This window comes from Heterodontus francisci, chromosome 28, assembly GCF_036365525.1.
Source record: "Heterodontus francisci isolate sHetFra1 chromosome 28, sHetFra1.hap1, whole genome shotgun sequence".
Classification (NCBI taxonomy): domain Eukaryota; kingdom Metazoa; phylum Chordata; class Chondrichthyes; order Heterodontiformes; family Heterodontidae; genus Heterodontus; species Heterodontus francisci.
Genome location: NC_090398.1, coordinates 29027935 through 29049717, shown reverse-complemented (window position 1 = coordinate 29049717; position 21783 = coordinate 29027935).

Here is a 21783-nt window from a genome sequence, read left to right as displayed (position 1 = left end):
ATTCTCCTCGACAACATTTTCTTTCTCTACTGTAAATACTGATGATAAATATTCATTTAACGCTTCCCCTATCTCCTCTGATTCCACACACAACTTCCCACTACTATCCTTGATTGGCCCTAATCTAACTCTAGTCATTCTTTTATTCCTGATTTACCTATAGAAAGCCTTAGGGTTTTCTTTGATCCTATTCGCCAATGACTTCTCGTGTCCTCTCCTTGCTCTTCTTAGCTCTCCCTTTAGATCCTTCCTGGCTAGCTTGTAACTCTCAAGTGCGCGAACTGAGCCTTCACGTCTCATCCTAACATAAGCCTTCTTCTTCCTCTTGACAAGCGCTTCAACTTCTTTAGTAAACCACGGCTCCCTCGCTCGACAACTTCCTCCCTGCCTGACAGGTACATACTGATCAAGGACATGCATTAGCTGCTCCTTGAATAAGCTCCACATTTCGATTGTGCCCAATCCCTGCAGTTTCCTTCCCCATCCTACGCATCCTAAATCTTGCCTAATCGCATCATAATTTGCTTGCCCCCATCTATAATTCTTGCCCTGCAGTCCCTGCCCATCGCTAAGGTAAACCTAACCGAATTGTGATCACTATCACCAAAGTGCTCACCTACATCTAAATCTAACACCTGGCCGGGTTCATTACCCAGTACCAAATCCAATGTGGCATCGCCCCTGGTTGGCCTGTCTACATCCTGTGTCAGAAAACCCTCCTGCACACACTGGACAAAAACAGCCCCATCTAAAGTACTCGAACTATAGTATTTCCAGTCAATATTTGGAAAGTTAAAGTCCCCCATAACCACTACCCTGTTACTCTCGCTCCTGTCGAGAATCATCTTCGCTATCCTTTCCCCTACATCTCTGGAACTATTCGGAGGTCTATAGAAAACTCCCAACAGGGTGACCTCTCCTCTCCTGTTTCTAACCTCGGCCCACACTACCTCAGTAGACGAGTCCTCAAACGTCCTTTCTGCCACCGTAATACTCTCCTTGATTAACAATGCCACACCCCCCCCCCCCCCTCTTTTACCAGCTTCTCTGTTCTTACTGAAACATCTAAATCCCGGAACCTGCAACATCCATTCCTGTCCCTGCTCTACCCATGTCTCCGAAATGGCCACAACATCGAGATCCCAGGTACCAACCCATGCTGCAAGCTCAGCCACCTTATTCCGGATGCTCCTGGCGTTGAAGTAGACACACTTTAAACCAAGTTCTTGCTTGCCAGTGCCATCTTGCGTCCCTGTAACCTTATCCCCTACCTCACTACTCTCAACATCCTGTACACTGGAACTACAATTTAGGTTCCCATTCCCCTGCTGAATTAGTTTAAACTCCCCCCGAAGAGCACTAGCAAATCTCCCCCCCAGGATATTGGTACCCCTCTGGTTCAGGTGAAGACCATCCTGTTTGAAGAGGTCCCACCTACCCCAGAAAGAGCCCCAATTATCCAGGAAACCAAAACCCTCCCTCCTACACCATCCCTGCAGCCACGTGTTCAACTCCTCTCTCTCCCTATTCCTCCTCTCTTCGCTAGCACGTGGCACAGGCAATAACCCAGAGATAACAACTCTGTTTGTTCTTGCTCTAAGCTTCCACCCTAGCTGCCTGAATTTCTGCCTTAAATCCCCATCTCTCTTCCTACCTATGTCGTTGGTGCCTATGTGGACCACGACTTGGTGCTGCTCCCCCTCCCCTTAAGGATCCCAAAAACACGATCCGAGACATCACGTACCCTGGCACCTGGGAGGCAACACACCAACCGTGCGTCTCTCTCGTTCCCACAGAACCTCCTATCTGTTCCCCTAACTATGGAGTCCCCAATGACTAATGCTCTGCTCCTCTTCCCCTTTCCCTTCTGAGCAACAGGGACAGACTCTGTGCCAGAGACCTGCACCCCATTGCTTACCCCTGGTAAGTCGTCCCCCGCAACAGTATCCAAAATGGTATACCTGTTGTTGTGGGAAACGGCCACAGGGGATCCCTGCACTGCCTGCTGGTTCCCTCTCCTTCCCCTGATGGTAACCCATCTGCCTACTTCTTTTACCTGAGGTGTGACTGCCTCCCTATAACTCCTCTCAATAATCCCCTCTGCCTCCCGAATGATCCGAAGTTCATCCAGCTCCAGCTCCAGTCCCCTAACGCGGTCTGTGAGGAGCTGGAGTTGGGTGCACTTCCCGCAGATGCATTCAGCAGGGATACTCTTGGCGACCCTTACTTCCCACATTCTGCAGGAGGAACATTCAACTGCCTTAACCTCCATTCCCACTATTCTAAATTCCCAACAAATCTACTGAAAAACCAAAAAAAAAGTCAAAACTTGTTAGCTGTAAAACTGCTGTAAATGCTGTAAAACTGGCGAGATCGATTTGGAGTGAGCAGAATCGGATATCAGACATGGTGTATAATAGGCGGCTAATTCATTATCACCCAGTTATACCACTGGCCAATGTTCAAATTAGTCAGTTCCTTCAGCTTTGGAGGTTCCGCAACTAATAACGACTGATCCCATACCTAGCGACCAAACCCGCTTTCTTCCATTTACTTCCATTAAATGGTGCAGGCCCTCGTCCAAAGTTAAAATTATGTCCAGAATTTCCATCCGCTGAGCGGTGTACAGCGAAGTTAAATAACCTGCTAGTGTTATGACAATTAACATCCTGCAATGTGCTTCATGCAGCTCAACAAAGTTCAATGAAATGGTTAGTGTAGTCTGCAGCATCATGCAGTTAGAAATTGACTCTTTAAAACATTCCACAATTTAAACATAGTGAGATGTGATGGAGACATTCTGTTGAGCTCCCGACCTTTAGTCGTGTAATGTGATGAGAAGTATTTCAAAATGACTTTGACAGAAACATTTTGCCACAATAAATAATGATGTCCATTATTATGGTCATGTTGTGGTTATCTGTCTGGGCTGGCAATTCAAAGCTTTTGGCTAATAATCCAGAGAATGTGAGTTCACATCTCACCATTTCCAGTTGAGTATTTGCAATAAGTTTCAATCTCGAAATAATAAAAATAATCAGCAAAAATGATCACGAAGCTGTCATATTGGTGAAAGTAAAGAGAAATGGTGGTCCTTATCCGGTATTCCCTATGACTCCAGTTAACTGCTGTCTGAAGTTGTTGAGAAAGTCATTCAATTGTATCAAGGCAATAAGCGATCGACAATCAAGGCCAGCATTGGCAGTGACTTTCACATCCCATTGTAAATTGTTAATAAATCAAATAAACAAAAATAGCAAGTACACGGTCACAAATTCTCAAATATACCATGGGTCGGTTTCACTACAAAATATAATGATACACATGGCACGTTGGTGAACTTGAGTGCGTTAAGAGTAGAAAATCGACTTGAGCAGAGGTGCAAAATGGATTATTTCACATCGGCCGCTGGTGAACACCCAGCCCCATATTCAGCTCCACTGACTTCAAGGGAACGGTGTACGGTGTGGCAGGTATAACAAACGGCCAGTGCAACACTGCCCATACTGTGCTTCCATCCAAATGATTTTCTCCCCACATTTCAATTGATGTTGCTGATTTTAGGCGGTCTTTTTAAATACGAACACTATTCTATAGATGGTCTAGAAATGTAAACAGCGATTTCTAATCTCACATTCAGACATTCAGATAAAAATGCTTCCTCACCGCGCAAGCAGCAGGATTTAGTTTCAACAAGTCCTAGCGCAAAATGTAATTGTTATAATGAAATACCAGGAGTGCCGATGGCTGAGAGGATGGGATAATTAATGGGACAATACAGTAATCATGGGGAATTCTAATCTTCATACAGACTCTGCAAACCACATTTGCAGGAATAATGTGGAGCATGAGTTCATGGTATTTATAAAAGATAGTTTTCTTGATCAGAATGTGGATGAACCAACCAGAGAAACTGCTATTTTGTATCTAGTATTGTGCAACGAGAACGAGTTAATCAATAAACTTGTAGTACAGAGATCTTTAAGAAAGGGTAACCGTGATACGATATAGTTTTAAACTGAGTTTGTAAGTGATTTAGTTAAGTCTAAAACTAAGGTCTTAAATCTAAAACAAAACAAATCACATAGGTACGAGGGGAGAGTTGGTAAAAGAAGATTGAAAAATATATGAAAAGGTATAATGATAGACAAACAATGGCTCACATTTAATAGATGAATGCATAATTTGCAACAAATATACATTCCTTTATGGCATAAAAACTGTGGCTTAGAAGAGGAGTTGTTAGATAGTAATGGATCAAGGGAAGAGATTTGTAATGTTGACAAAAAGAGTATGAAGCCTGAGGATTGGCGGGGTGGGGGATTTGCAATTCAGCAAAGGATGATAAATAAATTGATAAGGAAAGAGAAAAGAGAATATGAGAGTAGTCTGGGTTGAGACACAAAAGAGATTGCAAAGATTTCGATAGGTATGTTAAGAGGAAAAGATTCTTGAAAGTAAACATTGGCCCATTCGAGACAGAGACAGGTGGCATTATGATGGAGAACAATGAATCAAGAGTCTAACATGAATGGGAACTTACAGAAATCAGTGTAATTACAGAAGTATCACTGGACAAATTAATAGGACTAGATGGTTAAAATACCCTACAGCTGACAACTTGCCTCCTAGGCCTTTAAAAGAGGTAACTCTAGAAATAGTGGATACACTGATTTTGATCTTCCAGAATTCCTTAGATTGTAGAAAGATTCGCAAGGATTAAAAAGTACCAAACATAATGCCATTTTTTAAGAGTACAGGAAGAGTGTAAATGGGCAACTATAGCCCCATAACTGGGCATCATTAGTAGTCAAAATTCTAGAATCTATTATTATGGACATTACAACTGGGCATGTATAAATCATAATATGAGGAAGCAGCTTCAACATGGATTTATGACAGGAAATTGTGTTTGACAAATCTCAGCTTTTGAAATATATAACTAGTAAGAGGGATAAGATGGGCGTAAGCTATTTGGATTTTCAAAAATGATCTCACACAAAAGGTTACAACACAAAATTAGGACTCATTGAATTGTGGGTTAATATATTAGCATGGGTGAGCGCTGTTCATGGAAAGAAAACAGAGAGTAGGAATAAATGGGACATTTTTAGGTTGGCAAATTGTAACTAACAGGGGGAAACAAGAATCAGTACCTGGGCCTCAACTATTCACAATCTGCATTAATGACGTAAGGTCATAAGGTCATAAGAACTAGGAGCAGGAGTTGGCAATTCAGCCCCTCGAGCCTGCTCCGCCATTCAATACAATCTTGGCTGATCTCATCTCCACCTCAACTCCAATTTCCTGCCCGTTCTCCACAACCCTTCAACCCTTTACTAATGAAAAAAACCTGTCTATCTCCTCCTTAAATTTACTCAATGTCCCAGCATCCACCGCACTCTGGGGTAGTGAATTCCACAGACTCACAACCCTTTGAGAGAAGTAATTTCCCCTCATCTCTGTTTTAAATCTGCTAGCCCTTATCCTAAAACTATGACCTCTCGTTCTATATTGCCCACAAGAGGAAACATTCTCTCTACGTATACTTTGTCAATCCTCTTAATCATCTTATATCCCTCAATTAGATCTCCTCTCATTCTTCTAAATGCTGGAGCGTAAAGGCCCAAACTGCTCAATCTCTCTTCAAAAGACAACCCCCTCATCTCTGGAATCAATCTAGTGAACCTCCTCTGATCTGCCTCCAATGCAACTACATCCCCCCTCAAGTAAGGGGACCAAAACTGTATGCAGTGCTCCAGGTACGGTCTCACTAATACCTTGTACAGTTGCAGCATTTATATTCCATTCCATTAGCAATAAATGCCAAAATTCCATTTGCCTTCCTTATTATCTGCTTTACCTGCATATTGGTTTTCTGTGATTCATGCACGAGGACACCCAGATCCCTCTGCACCAAAGCATTCTGAAGTTTCTCTCCATTTAGATAATAATTTGCCTTTCTATTCTTCCGACCAAAGTGGATAACCTCACACTTATCCACGTTAAACTCCACCTGCCAAATTTTGGCCCATTCACCTAACCTATCCATATTCATTTGTACATTTCTTATTTATTTATTGCAACATACTATTCCACCTATTTAAGTGCCATCTGCAAATTTGGCTATAGTACCTTCTATCCCTGAATCCAAGTCATTCAGATATATTGTAAATAGTTGGGGCCCAAGGACCGAACCCTGTGACACGCCACTAGTTACATCTTGCCAACCAGAAGAAGACCCATTTATCCTGACTCTCTGTTTTGTGTTGCTTAGCCAATCCTTTATCCAAGCTAATAAATTGCCCCTAACCCCATGTGATCTAGCCTTGTGTTTTGATCTTTTGTGCGGCACCTTATCAAATGCCTTCTGGAAGTCCAGATATACTACATCTACAGGATCCCCATTATCCACTTTACTTGTTACAGCTTCGAAGAACTGTAGCAAATTAGTCAAACACGATTTACCCTTCATAAAACCATGCTGATTCTGATGGATTGCATTTTGACTTTCTAAATATCCTGTTATTACTTCCTTAATAATGAATTCTAACAATTTCCCAACGAAAGATGTCACACTAACTGGTCTATAGTTTCCTACTTTCTGCCTCCCTCCCTTTTTGAATAAAGGCATTACATTAGCTTTTTTCCAATCCACTGGAACCTTTCCCGCATCCCAGAGAATTTTGGAATATTATAACCAATGGATCCACTATCTCCACTGCCTCTTCCTTTAAGACCCTAGGATGTAGGCCATCAGGCCCTGGGGACTTGTCTGCCTTCAATCCCAATAGTTTTCTAGTACTTTTTGCCTAGTGATGATGATTTTTCTAAGTTCCTCTCTTCCTATAACCTCAGCATTTCCTGTTACCATTGGGATGCTACTAGTGTCCTCCACTACGAAAACAGTGGCAAAAAACCAAGTTAGTGTCTCCACCATTTCTGTGTTCTCCTCTATTAATTCCCCAGTCTCATCCTCCAAAGGACCAATATTCACTTTAGCTACTCTCTTACCTGTAATCTACTGATTGAGAACCCTTAATTCTGACAATGCAAAATAATTACTTTGGTCAGGTTTAAAAATGTTCACTACGAAAATAACATTGTTATAATTTTGATGACCAGTTTACATTCAATCAATCATTAAATCCAATAGTAAGTGTTCAATCGAGAAATAGATGGAATACTGGGAAATAAGCGAATAGCAAAACTCGGCTTTTGGTTGCGACTTGTCCGTTTATTTTGACAGTTGGATATGAAATGCATATTACTTCAGTAACATGGCTGGCACAACAGAAACATTCAGTGTATTATCAATATAATGATGGGCAATAAACGCTGTCCGAGCCAGCGATGCCCGTATCCCATGAACGAATAAAAAAAATGACAGGGACCATAAAGATTGCTTTTTTCCGAGTTGGTGCTTTTGGCATGGACACTGTACACCAGAGAATGGTGGATTCTCTGCCCAGGATTTTCTGTCCATTAACCAATGGCAGCGCACCCGGAATTTGCTGATGTTTGTCACCAATGCACAAGACTTGCAGATTGATAGGTAAATTGGCCATTGTAAATTGCCCTTAGTGTAGGTAGATGGTAGGGGAATTGTGGGGATGTGGTAGGGAATGTGGGATTAATGTAGGGTTAGTATAAATGGGTGGTTGATGGTCGGCACAGACTCGGTGGGCCAAATGGTCTGTTTCAGTGCTGTATCTTTCTCTGACTCTTTGACTCTCAGGCTCACTGGCATCAGCATAAATTAAATAATCCACCACAGTGTACAGGGGAGGGGTGGTTCTGTGGTCCCGGCTGTGCAGTGCCCTAACCCGGCACATCTGTAGCTGGTCCAACCCACAAAATACAACCAGAGATCAGTTTATTATCATGCATTCCCTGCTGGGTGACAGAACTGAAAGGAACATATTCAAGTTCACTGATGAAACAAAGTTAAGTGGACATTAAGCGGTGAGCAGGAAGCAAAGAGGCTGCACAGGGATGTAGACAGATTGAGTGAGTAGGCAAAAACATGGCAGATGTAATTCAATGTGGCAAAGTCTCATGTCCTCCATTTGCTTCAGAAAAAAATGTTTTAAATTGTGAGAGACTGGGAAATGTTTGCAGTTCGAACGACCGAGGTATCCTTGTATATGAAGCATAGAAAGTTAACTTGATGGTACGGCAAGCAGGTAGAAAGACAAATTATATTATTAATATGACTATTGTTATTATTCTTTCATGAGATGGAAGCATCGCTGGCTAGGCCAGCAATCATTGTCCATCCCCAATTGTACTTGAAAACTGAATAGCTCACAAGGTCACTTCTGGAGTGGGGACGCAGTTAAAAGTGAACCACATTTCTGTGAGTCTGGAGTCACATGTAGGCCGGACCAGGCAAGGCCGGCGGATTTCCTTCTCTTGAAGAACATATGTTTTATTTGGTTGCGAAGGGATTGGAGTATAACAGTAATGAAGTCTTACTAGGGCATTGATGTGGCGACACTTGGAATACAGTGTGCAGCTTTCGTTTACGTACCCAAGGAAGGAAATACTTGCCAAGAGTCAGAACAATTTATGTTCTCAAGTTAGGGTTCCTGGAATGAGAGAATTGTCTTATGTATTCTGCTCCAGAAAGCAAGTCGATGAAGTATAGAACTTGAATAGATCCTTAGGCATTTATATATTTATTTGCAGAGTTATATATTGCAAGCATACACCTCCTACCCCCGAAACTGTTTTAGTCTGTGTCCATTAATAGGGAGTTAAGTGAATCACTAATTAATGCTCACTACCTGCACACAACTAAACAAAATTAACATGCAATTAACACTATAAGCAGAGACTGAGTAGGCTGGGTTATAAGCCCTGGAGTTTATAAGCATGAAAGGTAAACGAATTGAAACAGATAACATTCTTAAAGGGCTTGAAAGGGTAAACGCTGACAAAATGTTGCCCCTGGCTTGTGACTCTGGAATACTGGGTCATCATCGCAGAATAAGGGCTCAGTTATTTATGACTGAGATGATGAGAAATGTCTTCATTCAAGAGTTGTGAATCTTTGGAATTCTGTAACCCAGAGAGTTATGGGTATTCAGTCGTTGAGTATAGATTGGAGGATAATAATGGGATTCAGGGTTTTGGAGGAAATGCTGGAAGGAGGAGCTGAAGTAGAAGATCAGCCATGATATCGTTGAATGGCAAAGGAGGGTCTGAGAGATAAATGACCTACTTCAGCTGTTCAATGTAAACCTGAGTTGTTCTGTGTGGCTTGGTTTCACAAGCGTTTTTTTCAGCACGGCCGCACTCACATGTTAGTTGCAACAAAAGGACTGCATGGTACCTTTTAGGCTGCTGTATGGCGGGTGCAGGTTATTGCGAACATTTCCAGCTCCTATTACTTATGTTCTTATATTGCACACTTTCTGATCTCACTGAGTCCATCCTCCCCAGGTAACACACTGTCTGATCACACTGGGTCCATCCTCCCCAGGTTACACACTTTCTGATCACACTGGGTCCATCCTCCCCGGGTTACACACTGTCTGATCTCACTGGGTCCATCCTCCCCGGGTTACACACTGTCTGATCTCACTGGGTCCATTATCCCCGGGTTACACACTGTCTGATCACACTGGGCCCATCCTCCCCAGGTTACACACTGTCTGATCACACTGGCTCCATCCTCCCCGGGTTACACACTGTCTGATCTCACTGGGTCCATCCTCCCCGGGTTACACACTGTCTGATCTCACTGGGTCCATCCTCCCCGGGTTACACACTGTCTGATCACACTGGGCCCATCCTCCCCAGGTTACACACTGTCTGATCACACTGGGTCCATCCTCCCCGGGTTACACACTGTCTGATCACACTGGGTCCATCCTCCCCGGGTTACACACTGTCTGATCTCACTGGGTCCATCCTCCCCGGGTTACACACTGTCTGATCATACTGGGCCCATCCTCCCCAGGTTACACACTGTCTGATCACACTGGGTCCATCCTCCCCGGGTTACACACTGTCTGATTACACTGGGTCCATCCTCCCCGGGTTACACACTGTCTGATCTCACTGGGTCCATCCTCCCCGGGTTACACACTGTCTGATCACACTGGGCCCATCCTCCCCAGGTAACACACTGTCTGATCACACTGGGTCCATCCTCCCCGGGTTACACACTGTCTGATCTCACTGGGTCCAACCTCCTCGGGTTACACACTGTCTGATCACACTGGGTCCATCCTCCCTGGGTTACACACTGTCTGATCACACTGGGTCCACCCTCCCCGGGTTACACACTGTCTGATCACACTGGGTCCACCCTCCCCGGGTTACACACTGTCTGATCACACTGGGTCCATCCTCCCTGGGTTACACACTGTCTGATCACACTGGGTCCACCCTCCCCGGGTTACACACTGTCTGATCACACTGGGTCCATCCTCCTCGGGTTACACACTGACTGATCTCACTGGGTCCATCCTCCCCGGGTTACATACTGTCTGATCACACTGGGTCCATCCTCCTCGGGTTACACACTGTCTGATCACACTGGGTCCATCCTCCCAGGGTTACACACTGTCTGATCTCACTGGGTCCATCCTCCTCGGGTTACACACTGTCTGATCACACTGGGTCCATCCTCCCCGGGTTCCACACTGTCTGATATTACTGGGTCCATCGTCCCCGGGTTACACACTGTCTGATCACACTGGGTCCATCCTCCTCGGGTTACACACTGTCTGATCACACTGGGTCCATCCTCCCCGGGTTACACACTGTCTGATCTCACTGGGTCCATCCTCCTCGGGTTACACAAGGTCTGATCTCACTGGGTCCATCCTCCCCGGGTTACACACTGTCTGATCACACTGGGTCCATCCTCCTTGGGTTACAAACTGTCTGATCACACTGGGTCCATCCTCCCCGGCTTACGCACTGTCTGGTCTCACTGGTTCCATCCTCCCTGGGTTACACACTGTCTGATCTCACTGGGTCCATCCTCCTCGGGTTGCACACTGTCTGATCTCACTGGGTCCATCCGTCCCGGGTTACACACTGTCTGATCTCACTGGCTCTGTCTTCACTGGGTTACACACTGAATGATCTCACTGGGTCTATCCCTCCCGGGTTACACACTGTCTGATCTCACTGGGTCTATCCCTCTCGGGTTACACACTGTCTGATCTCACTGGGCCCATTCTCCCCGGGTTACACACTGTCTGATCTCACTGGGTCTATCCCTCTCGGGTTACACACTGTCTGATCTCACTGGGCCCATTCTCCCCGGGTTACACACTGTCTGATCTCACTGGGTCTATCCCTCTCGGGTTACACACTGTCTGATCTCACTGGGCCCATTCTCCCCGGGTTACACACTGTCTGATCTCACTGGGCCCATTCCCCCCGGGTTACACACTGTCTGATCTCACTGGCTCTGTCTTCCCTGGGTTACACACTGTCTGATCACACTGGGTCCATCCTCCCCGGGTTACACACTGTCTGATCACACTGGGTCCATCCTCCCCAGGTTACACACTATCTGATCACACTGGGTCCATCCTCCCCGGGTTATACACTGTCTGATCTCACTGGGTCCATCCTCCCCGGGTTACACACTGTCTGATCACACTGGGTCCATCCTCCCCAGGTTACACACTGTCTGATCACACTGGGTCCATCCTCCCCGGGTTACACACTGTCTGATCTCACTGGGTCCATCCTCCCCGGGTTACACACCGTCTGATCACACTGGGCCCATCCTCCCCGGGTTACACACTGTCTGATCACACTGGGTCCATCCTCCCCAGGTTACACACTGTCTGATCACACTGGGTCCATCCTCCCCGGGTTACACACTGTCTGATCACACTGGGTCCATCCTCCCCGGGTTACACACTGTCTGATCACAATGGGCCCATCCTCCCCGAGTGACACACTGTCTGATCACACTGGGCCCATCCTCCCCGGGTTACACACAGTCTGATCACACTGGGTCCATCCTCCCCGGGTTACACACTGTCTGATCACACTGGGTCCATCCTTCCCGTGTTACACACTGTCTTATCTCACTGGGTCTATCCCTCTCGGGTTACACACTGTCTGATCACACTGGGACCATCCTCCCCGGGTTACACACTGTCTGATCACACTGGGTCCATCCTCCCCGGGTTACACACTGTCTGATCACACTGGGCCCATCCTCCCCGGGTTACACACTGTCTGATCACACTGGGCCCATCCTCCCCGGGTTGCACACTGTCTTATCTCACTGGGTCCATCCTCCCCGGGTTACAAACTGTCTGATCTCACTGGGTCCATCCTCCCCGGGTTACACACTGTCTGATCACACTGGGTCCATCCTCCCTGGGTTACACACTGTCTGATCACACTGATTCCACCCTCCCCGGGTTACACACTGTCTGATCACACTGGGTCCACCCTCCCCGGGTTACACACTGTCTGATCACACTGGGTCCATCCTCCCTGGGTTACACACTGTCTGATCACACTGGGTCCACCCTCCCCGGGTTACACACTGTCTGATCACACTGGGTCCATCCTCCTCGGGTTACACACTGACTGATCTCACTGGGTCCATCCTCCCCGGGTTACATACTGTCTGATCACACTGTCTGATCACACTGGGTCCATCCTCCCCGGGTTACACACTATCTGATCACACTGGGTCCATCCTCCTCGGGTTACACACTGTCTGATCACACTGGGTCCATCCTCCCCGGGTTCCACACTGTCTGATATTACTGGGTCCATCGTCCCCGGGTTACACACTGTCTGATCACACTGGGTCCATCCTCCTCGGGTTACACACTGTCTGATCACACTGGGTCCATCCTCCCCGGGTTACACACTGTCTGATCTCACTGGGTCCATCCTCCTCGGGTTACACACTGTCTGATCTCACTGGGTCCATCCTCCCCGGGTTACACACTGTCTGATCACACTGGGTCCATCCTCCTTGGGTTACAAACTGTCTGATCACACTGGGTCCATCCTCCCCGGGTTACGCACTGTCTGATCTCACTGGTTCCATCCTCCCTGGGTTACACACTGTCTGATCTCACTGGGTCCATCCTCCTCGGGTTGCACACTGTCTGATCTCACTGGGTCCATCCGTCCCGGGTTACACACTGTCTGATCTCACTGGCTCTGTCTTCACTGGGTTACACACTGAATGATCTCACTGGGTCTATCCCTCCCGGGTTACACACTGTCTGATCTCACTGGGTCTATCCCTTTCGGGTTACACACTGTCTGATCTCACTGGGCCCATTCTCCCTGGATTACACACTGTCTGATCTCACTGGCTCTGTCTTCCCTGGGTTACACACTGTCTGATCACACTGGGTCCATCCTCCCCGGGTTACACACTGTCTGATCACACTGGGTCCATCCTCCCCAGGTTACACACTATCTGATCACACTGGGTCCATCCTCCGCGGGTTACACACTGTCTGATCTCACTGGGTCCATCCTCCCCGGGTTACACACTGTCTGATCACACTGGGCCCATCCTCCCCAGGTTACACACTGTCTGATCACACTGGGTCCATCCTCCCCGGGTTACACACTGTCTGATCACACTGGGTCCATCCTCCCCGGGTTACACACTGTCTGATCTCACTGGGTCCATCCTCCCCGGGTTACACACTGTCTGATCATACTGGGCCCATCCTCCCCAGGTTACACACTGTCTGATCACACTGGGTCCATCCTCCCCGGGTTACACACTGTCTGATTACACTGGGTCCATCCTCCCCGGGTTACACACTGTCTGATCTCACTGGGTCCATCCTCCCCGGGTTACACACTGTCTGATCACACTGGGCCCATCCTCCCCAGGTAACACACTGTCTGATCACACTGGGTCCATCCTCCCCGGGTTACACACTGTCTGATCTCACTGGGTCCAACCTCCTCGGGTTACACACTGTCTGATCACACTGGGTCCATCCTCCCTGGGTTACACACTGTCTGATCACACTGGGTCCACCCTCCCCGGGTTACACACTGTCTGATCACACTGGGTCCACCCTCCCCGGGTTACACACTGTCTGATCACACTGGGTCCATCCTCCCTGGGTTACACACTGTCTGATCACACTGGGTCCACCCTCCCCGGGTTACACACTGTCTGATCACACTGGGTCCATCCTCCTCGGGTTACACACTGACTGATCTCACTGGGTCCATCCTCCCCGGGTTACATACTGTCTGATCACACTGGGTCCATCCTCCTCGGGTTACACACTGTCTGATCACACTGGGTCCATCCTCCCAGGGTTACACACTGTCTGATCTCACTGGGTCCATCCTCCTCGGGTTACACACTGTCTGATCACACTGGGTCCATCCTCCCCGGATTCCACACTGTCTGATATTACTGGGTCCATCGTCCCCGGGTTACACACTGTCTGATCACACTGGGTCCATCCTCCCCGGGTTACACACTGTCTGATCTCACTGGGTCCATCCTCCTCGGGTTACACAAGGTCTGATCTCACTGGGTCCATCCTCCCCGGGTTACACACTGTCTGATCACACTGGGTCCATCCTCCTTGGGTTACAAACTGTCTGATCACACTGGGTCCATCCTCCCCGGCTTACGCACTGTCTGGTCTCACTGGTTCCATCCTCCCTGGGTTACACACTGTCTGATCTCACTGGGTCCATCCTCCTCGGGTTGCACACTGTCTGATCTCACTGGGTCCATCCGTCCCGGGTTACACACTGTCTGATCTCACTGGCTCTGTCTTCACTGGGTTACACACTGAATGATCTCACTGGGTCTATCCCTCCCGGGTTACACACTGTCTGATCTCACTGGGTCTATCCCTCTCGGGTTACACACTGTCTGATCTCACTGGGCCCATTCTCCCCGGGTTACACACTGTCTGATCTCACTGGGTCTATCCCTCTCGGGTTACACACTGTCTGATCTCACTGGGCCCTTTCTCCCCGGGTTACACACTGTCTGATCTCACTGGGTCTATCCCTCTCGGGTTACACACTGTCTGATCTCACTGGGCCCATTCTCCCCGGGTTACACACTGTCTGATCTCACTGGGCCCATTCCCCCCGGGTTACACACTGTCTGATCTCACTGGCTCTGTCTTCCCTGGGTTACACACTGTCTGATCACACTGGGTCCATCCTCCCCGGGTTACACACTGTCTGATCACACTGGGTCCATCCTCCCCAGGTTACACACTATCTGATCACACTGGGTCCATCCTCCCCGGGTTATACACTGTCTGATCTCACTGGGTCCATCCTCCCCGGGTTACACACTGTCTGATCACACTGGGTCCATCCTCCCCAGGTTACACACTGTCTGATCACACTGGGTCCATCCTCCCCGGGTTACACACTGTCTGATCTCACTGGGTCCATCCTCCCCGGGTTACACACCGTCTGATCACACTGGGCCCATCCTCCCCGGGTTACACACTGTCTGATCACACTGGGTCCATCCTCCCCAGGTTACACACTGTCTGATCACACTGGGTCCATCCTCCCCGGGTTACACACTGTCTGATCACACTGGGTCCATCCTCCCCGGGTTACACACTGTCTGATCACAATGGGCCCATCCTCCCCGAGTGACACACTGTCTGATCACACTGGGCCCATCCTCCCCGGGTTACACACAGTCTGATCACACTGGGTCCATCCTCCCCGGGTTGCACACTGTCTGATCACACTGGGTCCATCCTTCCCGTGTTACACACTGTCTTATCTCACTGGGTCTATCCCTCTCGGGTTACACACTGTCTGATCACACTGGGACCATCCTCCCCGGGTTACACACTGTCTGATCACACTGGGTCCATCCTCCCCGGGTTACACACTGTCTGATCACACTGGGCCCATCCTCCCCGGGTTACACACTGTCTGATCACACTGGGCCCATCCTCCCCGGGTTGCACACTGTCTTATCTCACTGGGTCCATCCTCCCCGGGTTACAAACTGTCTGATCTCACTGGGTCCATCCTCCCCGGGTTACACACTGTCTGATCACACTGGGTCCATCCTCCCTGGGTTACACACTGTCTGATCACACTGGGTCCACCCTCCCCGGGTTACACACTGTCTGATCACACTGGGTCCACCCTCCCCGGGTTACACACTGTCTGATCACACTGGGTCCATCCTCCCTGGGTTACACACTGTCTGATCACACTGGGTCCACCCTCCCCGGGTTACACACTGTCTGATCACACTGGGTCCATCCTCCTCGGGTTACACACTGACTGATCTCACTGGGTCCATCCTCCCCGGGTTACATACTGTCTGATCACACTGGGTCCATCCTCCTCGGGTTACACACTGTCTGATCACACTGGGTCCATCCTCCCCGGGTTACACACTGTCTGATCACACTGGGTCCATCCTCCTCGGGTTACACACTGTCTGATCACACTGGGTCCATCCTCCCCGGGTTCCACACTGTCTGATATTACTGGGTCCATCGTCCCCGGGTTACACACTGTCTGATCACACTGGGTCCATCCTCCTCGGGTTACACACTGTCTGATCACACTGGGTCCATCCTCCCCGGGTTACACACTGTCTGATCTCACTGGGTCCATCCTCCTCGGGTTACACACTGTCTGATCTCACTGGGTCCATCCTCCCCGGGTTACACACTGTCTGATCACACTGGGTCCATCCTCCTTGGGTTACAAACTGTCTGATCACACTGGGTCCATCCTCCCCGGGTTACGCACTGTCTGATCTCACTGGTTCCATCCTCCCTGGGTTACACACTGTCTGATCTCACTGGGTCCATCCTCCTCAGGTTGCACACTGTCTGATCTCACTGGGTCCATCCGTCCCGGGTTACACACTGTCTGATCTCACTGGCTCTGTCTTCACTGGGTTACACACTGAATGATCTCACTGGGTCTATCCCTCCCGGATTACACACTGTCTGATCTCACTGGGTCTATCCCTCTCGGGTTACACACTGTCTGATCTCACTGGGCCCATTCTCCCTGGATTACACACTGTCTGATCTCACTGGCTCTGTCTTCCCTGGGTTACACACTGTCTGATCACACTGGGTCCACCCTCCCCGGGTTACACACTGTCTGATCACACTGGGTCCACCCTCCCCGGGTTACACACTGTCTGATCACACTGGGTCCATCCTCCCTGGGTTACACACTGTCTGATCACACTGGGTCCATCCTCGCCGGGTTACACACTGTCTGATCACACTGGGTCCATCCTCCCCGGGTTACACACTGTCTGATCACACTGGGTCCATCCTCCCCGGGTTACACACTGTCTGATCACACTGGGCCCATCCTCCCCGGGTTACACACTGTCTAATCACACTGGGTCCATCCTCCCCAGGTTACACACAGTCTGATCACACTGGGTCCATCCTCCCCGGGTTACACACTGTTTTATCTCACTGGGAATATCCCTCTCGGGTTACACACTGTCTGATCACACTGGGTCCATCCTCCCCGGGTTACACACTGTCTGATCACACTGGGTCCATCCTCCCCGGGTTACACACTGTCTTATCTCACTGGGTCTATCCCTCTCGGGTTACACACTGTCTGATCACACTGGGTCCATCCTCCCCGGGTTACACACAGTCTGATCACACTGGGTCCATCCTCCCCGGGTTACACACTGTCTGATCACACTGGGTCCATCCTCCCCGTGTTACACACTGTCTGATCACACTGGGTCCATCCTCCCCAGGTTACATACTGTCTGATCACACTGGGACCATCCTCCCCGGGTTACACATTGTCTGATCACACTGGGTCCATCCTCCCCGGGTTACACACTGTCTGATCACACTGGGCCCATCCTCCCTGGGTTACACACTGTCTGATCACACTGGGCCCATCCTCCCCGGGTTGCACACTGTCTGATCTCACTGGGTCCATCCTCCCCGGGTTACACACTGTCTGATCACACTGGGCCCATCCTCCCCGGGTTACACACTGTCTGATCACACTGGGTCCATCCTCCCCGGGTTACACACTGTCTGATCACACTGGGTCCATCCTCCCCGGGTTACACACTGTCTGATCACAATGGGCCCATCCTCCCCGGGTTACACACTGTCTGATCACACTGGGCCCATCCTCCCCGGGTTACACACTGTCTAATCACACTGGGTCCATCCTCCCCAGGTTACACGCTGTCTGATCACACTGGGTCCATCCTCCCCGGGTTACACACTGTTTTATCTCACTGGGTCTATCCCTCTCGGGTTACACACTGTCTGATCACACTGGGTCCATCCTCCCCGGGTTACACACTGTCTGATCACACTGGGTCCATCCTCCCCGGGTTACACACTGTCTTATCTCACTGGGTCTATCCCTCTCGGGTTACACACTGTCTGATCACACTGGGTCCATCCTCCCCGGGTTACACACAGTCTGATCACACTGGGTCCATCCTCCCCGGGTTACACACTGTCTGATCACACTGGGTCCATCCTCCCCGTGTTACACACTGTCTTATCTCACTGGGTCTATCCCTCTCGGGTTACACACTGTCTGATCACACTGGGACCATCCTCCCCGGGTTACACACTGTCTGATCACACTGGGTCCATCCTCCCCGGGTTACACACTGTCTTATCTCACTGGGCCCATCCTCCCCGGGTTGCACACTGTCTTATCTCACTGGGTCCATCCTCCCCGGGTTACAAACTGTCTGATCTCACTGGGTCCATCCTCCCCGGGTTACACACTGTCTGATCACACTGTGTCCATCCTCCCCGGGTTACAAACTGTCTGATCTCACTGGGTCCATCCTCCCCGGGTTACAAACTGTCTGATCACACTGAGTCCATCCTCCCCGGGTTACACACTGTCTGATCACACTGAGTCCATCCTCCCCGGGTTACACACTGTCTGATCACACTGAGTCCATCCTTCCCGGGTTACACTCTGTCTGATCTCACTGGGTCCATCCTCCCTGGATTACACGTTGTCTGTCTGTTTGTTACGCTTGAAGTTTTTTGTTCTCTCAAAGTCCATTCATCTGACACAGCTGTATTTTCACTCATGGAAGTGCAAATGTGTCATTGTCTGTAAACTACACACTAACCATACCAAACCCCATTCCCAGAATGTCCCCTCTTTACTGACCAGATTCAGCCCATCCCCTGGGGTTTATATCCCAGACAATGCTCTGTGTTATGGCCCATTTCAGTTCATTCCTCACGGTTTTATATCTTGGACCATCGCCTTTACTGGGGTCTGGTTCAGTCCATTCCCTGGGCTTTTCGAAACCTAGAAGATGGAAAACATTATGGTTCTGAAGGAGACCATTCAAACCATAATGTTTTCGTGCCTTCAGAAAAAGTGTTATGCAGTCTAAATGGCACTTTCCAGCTCTTGGTCCATAGCCCTGCTGGTTCCAGCACCTCAAGTATATATCCAGAAACTTACTGACCGAAAACCTGCTCACTGATGTCCTGCTTGGATTCTGCCAACACTGGTAAGCTCCAGACCTCATTGCAGCCTTGGTCCAAACAAACAAAAGAGTTGGATTCCAGAGGTCAGGTGAGAGTGACTGCTCCTGTCATCAAGGCAGCATTTCACTAAGTGTGGTAATAAGGGGCCATGGTAAAATATAAGTCAGTGGGAATCGGGGAAATCTATCCACTGCCTGATGTCATTCCTAGCATAAAAGATGTTTCTGGTTGTTGAAGGCCAATCATATTAGCCCTAGCACGTGCTGCAGGAGTTCCCCAGGGTAGTGTCCTACACCCAATCATAGTCTGCTGCTTTTGACCTTCCCTCCTTCATCAGGTCAGAAGTGGGGATGCTCGGTGATGATTAAAAAGTGCTCAATTCCATTCTCAACCATTCAGACACTGAAGAAGTCCATGTCCTGCATGAAGCAAAACCTGAACATTCCCACTTGGGCTGAAAAGTGTTCAGCAAAATTGTGCCACACAACTGGCAGGCAATGAGTACCTTCAAATTGAGAGAGTCTACCCATCTACCCTTGTTTTTCAATGAAATTACCATGGTGGAATCTCACACCATCAACATCCTGGGCGTTGTCATTGATCAGGAACTTAACTGGACCAGCAAGTGACTCTCCTCCTGACTATCAAAACCTTTCCACTACCGAGAAGGCACAAGTCAGAAGTATGGATGAGTGCAGCTCCAACAACACTCAAGGAACTCGACACCATCCAGGACCAAGAAACAGCCTGCATGATTGGCATCCAATAAACATTAACTCTCTCCACCAGCAACGCAACCTGCTTTTGTTGTGCATTATCTCCAAGATGCACTGCAACAACTCACCAAGGATACTTTGACAACACATTTCAAACCTGCGACCGATAGCAGATAAAGAACAAAGCAGACAGGCACATGGGAATAACACCACCTCCAAGTTTCCTTCCAAGCACACACTGTTCGCTCATTGTCACTGGGTCAAAATCCTGGAGCTCCCTATCAAACAGCACGATTGGAGTAACATATGAGTAACACGCGCTGCAGCAGTTCAAGAAGCTGGCTCATTACCACCTCCTCAGGGACAATTAGGAATGATTAAATAAACGTTTGACTTTCCAACCACGCCCACATCCCCTGAATGAATAAACAATGTCTGACTAAGTTATAACCTCAGAGGCTGGTTGCTGTTGTACTTAATGTCCAGCACTCTTGGATGTTCATAGAGACATGAGGTCATCGGGTTATACAGCACAGAAACAGGCCATTCGGCTCATCGTGTCTGTGCCAGCCATCAATTCTAATCCCATTTTGCAGCACTTGACCCGTAGTCTTGCATGCAACCACCCTCTGAGAGAAAAACATTTCTCCTGATCTCAGTTTTAAATGGGATGCCCCTAATTTTTAAACTGTGTCCCCTAATTCTAGTCTCCCCAACAAGTGGAAACATCCTCTCAGAATCCTCCCTGTCCAGTTCCCTCAGGACCTGAGATGTTTCAATTAGATCACCTCTCATTCTTCTAAACTCCAGTGGGTATGGACCCAACCTGTTCAACCTTTCCTCATAAGATAACCCCTTCATCCAGGAATCAGCCTAGTGAACCTTCTCTGAACTACTTCTGATGCAATTATATAATTTCTTAAGTAAGGAGACCAAGACAGTCCACAGTACTCCAGATGTGCTCTAACTTATGCCCTGAACAGCTGTAGCAACACTTCCCTACTATTCTCAAATTTGAAGTTGGTAAGAAGTCCTGAGATGTACTTGTTAAGATAATGTATCATTTAATTCAACATCACACAATAACAATTCTCATCAGTACTGTTACATCATCCAGGAGGCAGTGATACAGAGGTGAAGTTTAATAAAACATTTCCAAGTGGAAGTCATTATACAAATCCAGGTGAGTACAGGTAACAAGTCCGTTCATCGACCCCTCAGTTTCCTCAGGATGTTTCACAGGGTCATTGCACCTTTTCACAATCTCATGGTTTACAGTCTCAGGTGATTCCGTTTGAAAATTCAGTCCACAGTAAGTACACAATGTTTAATTTCCATGGTAACACCAGTACCTGCTCCCATGTTGGTGCCAGAAACACATTAAGTTCAGGATCCTTAAACACTACAAATGCTCACCATCACCCAGACAGAACAGTGGGATTCCCGACTGGCACTTTCCCCATTTCTCCTCTCGCAGTGCTGACCCATCCTGGGTGCACCAGTTTCAGGAACCTCCCCAATAGGATACTCTCTCTGGGTGACCCCAGACACTGGGTATTGGTATCTATTGGACGGTGGGATCTATCCAA